Source organism: Antechinus flavipes, chromosome 2 (genome assembly GCF_016432865.1).
Source record: "Antechinus flavipes isolate AdamAnt ecotype Samford, QLD, Australia chromosome 2, AdamAnt_v2, whole genome shotgun sequence".
NCBI classification, from domain to species: Eukaryota; Metazoa; Chordata; class Mammalia; order Dasyuromorphia; family Dasyuridae; genus Antechinus; species Antechinus flavipes.
In genome coordinates this window covers 494779165-494785164 of record NC_067399.1, presented here as the reverse complement: position 1 = coordinate 494785164, position 6000 = coordinate 494779165, and positions in this window count along the sequence as shown.

The following is a 6000-nucleotide window of genomic DNA, read 5'->3' as shown; positions in this document are numbered from 1 at the left end:
GGCCAGGAAGAAATAATCACAGAATATCTGTACATGTTGGATTCCTCCATTAGGCATTTCCTGAGACAGAATTAACAAGCCTCCATGTTGGTTAACAGCAGGTAGAACACACTGAGCATCTTCCAAGTTCTAGGCTCAAATTGGCCAGTTCCCATGATCCCCTGAACTTTAAAATGTCTGAAAAGTCACTAGAGGTCTAGGAGACCATAACTGAGTCTGTCAATAGCTAAAGCAATCAAGCCCTGGGAGGAGCCAGCCATAAAGTCAGATCTGCTTAACCTAACTCAGACAGCCAACATACAATATGCTATAAACAGTAGAATGACTCATCTATCAGTTATCCTGTACCAAGAAGTGAACTTAGTAGGGTGAATGTCTGGGAGTTACCACTTTCCCTCTTCCAAAAGACCAAGGAGTTAGAGGAGAATGGGCTCCCAGCTTCAGGAGGTTTTTGTACTTCAGCTCTTGCTATATCTTTTCAGTAAATAGTCTATTGTAAAAGTTAATATCAATTGGTTTTCAATGATATTAAAGAGATAACTGGTTGTTTGCTATTGGGGATAATCATCATTAGCTGAATAATAATGAGGAAATGGTAATTGGCAATTGATATTGGGAAGAACATACTGGTTGTGTATCCATGAACTATATAATACTAGAGAAATACCTTGTAACACTTAGGGTTATCCCTAGAATTATGATTAAAAGGAAAGAAGTAACCTAGTTAGGCCACCAGGGAGAGAAAGGAAATATTTATGTTCTACTCTTCTGTGACACAAGTGTTTGGGTACATAGTGTATTCTTCTACTTCTTGTTACATTGTAAGGTTCAAGAGAGCAGAGACTTCATTTTTCACCCACCCAGTGCAATGCCTTGTACTTCAACAAACATGCTAGAGAATCCATGATCAAGTCAGTGGTGTATGAACTTTGCAAAGGAGATTCCAAACCTAGGATCACAGAATTTAGAGACAGAAGGGATGTCAGTGACTCCAATCCAACCCAAGCCATAAAAAGTAGCTCTCTTGTAATATATCTTATAGTTTCTGCTTGAAGATCTTCAATGAGAGAAATTTCACTGCCTCCAGAGGCAATCCATTCCACATGTGGCCAGCTCTAATTATAAGGAAGTTTATGCTGACATGAAGCTTAAAACGGCCTCTTTAAAATTTCTGCTTGTTTCTCCCAGTTCTGCCCTTTACGGCCAAATAGAAGAAGTCTCATCTCTCTTCCACATGTCAACTCTTCAAATAGTTGAAGACAGTTATCATGATTATTCAATCTCCAAATTAAATATGCCTGTTCCTTCAAAGTTTCCTTATTTTTAAAGTATTTTATTTTCCTCCAGTTATATACCTTTTTCTTTTGATTTATTTAATATTCCCCCCCCCCAGTTACATTCAAAGCAAAAACTTTTTTTTTAATACAGTTTTAACACTTTTGAGTTCTAGGTTCTCTCCTTTATCCCCACCCAAAACTAAGAAACCATATGTGAAGTTGTATAAAACATTTCCATAAAAATCAAGTTGTCAAAGAAAACATAGATCTTCTACTCTAATGAAAATAAAAATCCTCAAGAAAAAATTAAGTTAGAAGAGAGAAAGAGAAAGAGAGAAGAATGCTTTAATCTGTATTCAGATATAATCAATTTCTTCTTTGGATATGGTTAGGATTTTTCATTATAAGTCCTTCAGAGAAGTAGTGGATAATTGTACTGCTGAGAACAGCAAAGTTATCCCAGAACATTGTTATTACTTTGTTTATAATACATTTCACTTTATTGGCTTCATGGATGACTTTCCTTTTTTTTCCCAGAGAGCATACTGCACATCATTTCTCATAGAATAATAATATTACATCACAAACACATACCACAATTTATTGAGCCACTCCCCAATTGATTCCCCAATATATAAAGACAATTTTTTAAATATTGTTTAATTTGTTTCTTTTTTAATAGCATTTTATTTTTCAAATACATGCAAAGATAGTTTTTAACATTCACCTTAGCAAAACCTTACTTCCAACTTTTTTTCCCTTCCTTCTTCAAGACAGCAAGGGGTCTTTTATAGGTCAAAATTGTGAAATTCTTCTAAATATATTTGCATATTTGTCATGCTACACAAGAAAGAGCAGACAAAATGAGAAAAAAATTAGAAAAAAAAGTGAAAATACTATGCTCTGATCCATGTTCAGTCTCTGCAATTCTCTCTCTGTGAATGGCACTTTCCATCATGTCTATTGGAATTGTCTCATTAATAAAAAAAGCCAAGATCATCACAGTTGATTATCACATAATCTTGTTATTCTATACAACGTTCTCTTGTTCTGCTCATTTCATTTAACATCAGTTCATAACATTAATTTTTAAACTGAATTCTCAATTTTCTTTTTCCTTCCCTTACCTCCTTACTTTCTAAAGAAGTATAAGCATTTGGTTATAGGTTAAACATGTTCAATCACGCAAAACATTGCCATATTAGTCATGTTGTAAAAGAAGACACAAATCCAAAGGGGGGAAAACATCAAAAAATACAGAAAGTGAAAAACAGTACACTTCGATCTGCATTCAGATTCCATCAGTTTTTTCTCTGGAGGTGGATAACATTTTTCATCATAAGTCCTCTGGAATGATCTTAGATCATTGTATTGCTGAGAATAGCTAAATCATTCACAATAGATCACTGTACCATATTGCTTTTACTGTGTACACTGTTCTCCCGGTTCTGCTCATCATCTTTTTACTTTGCATCAGTTCATATAAGTCTTTCCAGGTTTTTCTGAAATCTGCCTGTTCAATATTTCTTATAGCACAGTCATATTCCATTATAATCATATACTACAACTTGTTTAGCCATTCCTCATTGATAGGCATCTCCCTGATTTCCAATTCTTTGTCAAAAGGTTCTTTATATCACAGATTCAAGGCCCTTCCACGTTGTGCTTCCTTCCTTGCTATTTTGCTTATCAAAATCCTTCTTAAGCTGTAGCACTTAGATCTGAACACAATACTCTAAACATGATCTGCCTATGATGGCATTGCCCCAGATACATGAATGTTGATACTTGTTCAGAATCACACATTAAGTGTCAGAAGTGGAATCTGAACACAGGTTTTCCTGACTTCAAGTACTATAGGATATCTGTTATGCTAAGGAACTGTTCTCTTTAAGTGTTTATTGAATGGAATTATTGTGTCTAAAATGCTTTGAGCTCCCTGGAACAAAAATTTTGGCTAAACTTCTAAAGTGGTTATTAGTTTTAGCTATTAGTATTTGTTAATTGCTTGTGTCAGTTTCTTACTTCAATCAATCAATATGCCTTTAGTAAGTGCTTACTATGTGGAAAGCACTGTGCCAGGAGACCCATAGAAAGACAAAATGAAATAGTTCCTGTCCTTGAGGAGCTTATATTCTATGAGGGACACATGCTCCTTCTTCTCTTAACCCTACCCCAGTCAACACATCTAAAACAGTTTCCTGCCCCATGTTAGATCAGGGCAGAGTTGCAATTTCCCAAATAGATCACTTGGTAAAGGAGTTGTTTGCATCAATAGACACAGATGTGCCAAGGAGCCATGGGACCCATTTACTGAGCAGTTTTCTTCATCCAATCAATTTCAAAGAAATCACTACCAGCCACCCCTTAATAACTGCATGTTGTTATTTGCATAGTAATTTCAGCTTCTCAAAGCAGTCTTATCTATTATCTCTTTCTCTTCAAAAGTTACAGATGAGGAAACTGAGGCTAGAGTGGTGGAATAAAGAGCACAAAACTAGTTAGTGGTAGAAACAAGTCTCAAAAGCTATTTTTTCCCAACAGATCATATAAGTTCTCCAGTGGATATCTCAGTTGCCACAGGAATTGTCAAAACTCGGAATATCACTAGATATTATGTTCCCTTCTGTAAAGTGGGGTGACAAAATATAACAGGCAGATTATATCTGCAGTGTTTTGGAATTGTTGGATGAAAGATGACATAAAAATATAAGGACATACCATCAAATTTGGTTCCCTACTTTTGTATTGGTTATAAAAGCAGAGAGGTTCCATCAGCCACTACTTTTTAGTGCCCAGATCTATCATCACTCATCACTCACCATTGCGGCAGGATTTCATTTCCCTTCCAATGAAATTAAGCTGTTTGCTGGTTAACAAAGCAAGCCAAAAGCCCCAAACTATTCAGAAGAGAAAAACAAAACAGCATTCCCTGACCCAGTAAGAGCAATAAACCAATGAACCAAATTTAATAAAATTCAACCAAATGACCTGCGGAGTAGAAAGGCTCCAGTGGGATGATTCTAGCCCAGGGGCAGTTTCCCTAACTGAGTAGTACTCTGCTTTTTCAAGTGAGTTGCCCCTCCCCCCAGTGGGGACAGCAGCCTTCTTAACTAAAACAAGCTTAAATCCTTAAAGGATTTAATAAAATACATACAGATGGGGAACTAGAATGCCAGAGCTGGGCTGCTGTGAGGGTGGTGTGGCTTTGATGGCCTGCTTCTTTCTTCCCAAAATTCCCTCTGGGTAAGGCATTTCAGAGCTCAATGGTGGCTGAGATCTTCAGCGTTGGTAATAACTTGAAAAGTTGGACCAATCTTGTTCTGGACCATGAATTGGAAACCAATTAAGCATTGCCTGGATTTAACCTTCCCCTACTGTCGATTGTGGAATAAGCTCCAAGGAAGAGGGCTAGATAAGATGGAAAGGAAGATCAGGAATGGGGCTAGAAAACTATTCATTCATAAATTTTAGCTCCAAAATAGATCTTACTATAGCTTCCACCTAATATTTGATGGGAAAACCATAGGGATTTATAAAAGTCACACCCCTAGTTAGAAATAGAATTGATATTACAATACAATCTGATGAATTACCAATTCAGTGCTCTAGAAATAAAAAAAAAAATCCCAATTTGTCCCTCCCTTTCATCAAATATTTCTCAAAGCCCTTCTAATATGTATCTAGCTTTGAGTGAAGCACTACAATGATGATTCTCAAACTTTTTGGTTTCAGGACCCATTTACACCCTTAAAAATGATTAAGAATCCCAAAAGCTTTTGTTTGTGTTCTCTTATATTGATTGAGCTTTACTATATTAGACAGTACTACTTTTTAATATTATTATGAAAACAGTTTTGACTTTTAGGATCCCCTCAAAAGGTCTGGGTGGTCGAAGCCCACACTATGAGAACTTCTGGACTTGATAATGGCAAAACTGTACTAGAAAAGGAAAAAAGATTTCCTTCCCCTTAATTTTCTTGGAGCCACTTCAGATCTCTTTTTTGTCTGTACTATTTTTTATCTCATATTGTGTTTTTTTTGCAAGTCTTATGTTCCTAGAATGTTGTAAACTCCTTGAAGTAGGGAAAGTGAGGCTTTTTTCTTTGTCACACTTTCAGTGCCTAGCACAGTCCTGGACAGAGCACACAGTACATGATTATTGTATTAGTTAAATAGCATTTTCTAGAGAAGATGGATTTTAATTTTAATTTTTAAATTTTTTTTTAGTGAGGCAATTGGGATCTCACAGCTAGTAAGTGTTAAGTGTCTGAGGCCTAACTTGAACTGAGGTCCTCTTGATTCTGGGGAGCCAGTGATCTATCCACTGAACCATTTAATAATCCCATGAAAAGATGATTTTAAAAAGATTTTCTCTGAAAGCCTATTTTTTTTTTTTTGTTAGTGGTCAAAATGTGCTTTCTGGTTTGTCTAAACAGCTTCCCAAAATAATCAAATCTGTGGGAGTTTTACTGATTGGACATTAAGGTCTGAAGAAAAGCAGATGAGTTCAAGTTTAGATAGGAGATATATGGGGAAAGGCAAAAGATTGAGACTGAGTTTAGAGCTAGGGGCTGTGTATAGAGCTTTCAAACTAATAGGGTGAGTGAGAAGGCAAAATAACAGCCCTTATCAAACCTGGCTGTGGGATTTCTGACTGGTTAGCTCCATTAGGAAAGCCCAGTGTTCAACGTTTCTAGTTGGATTCTCCTGTGCTGCTTAT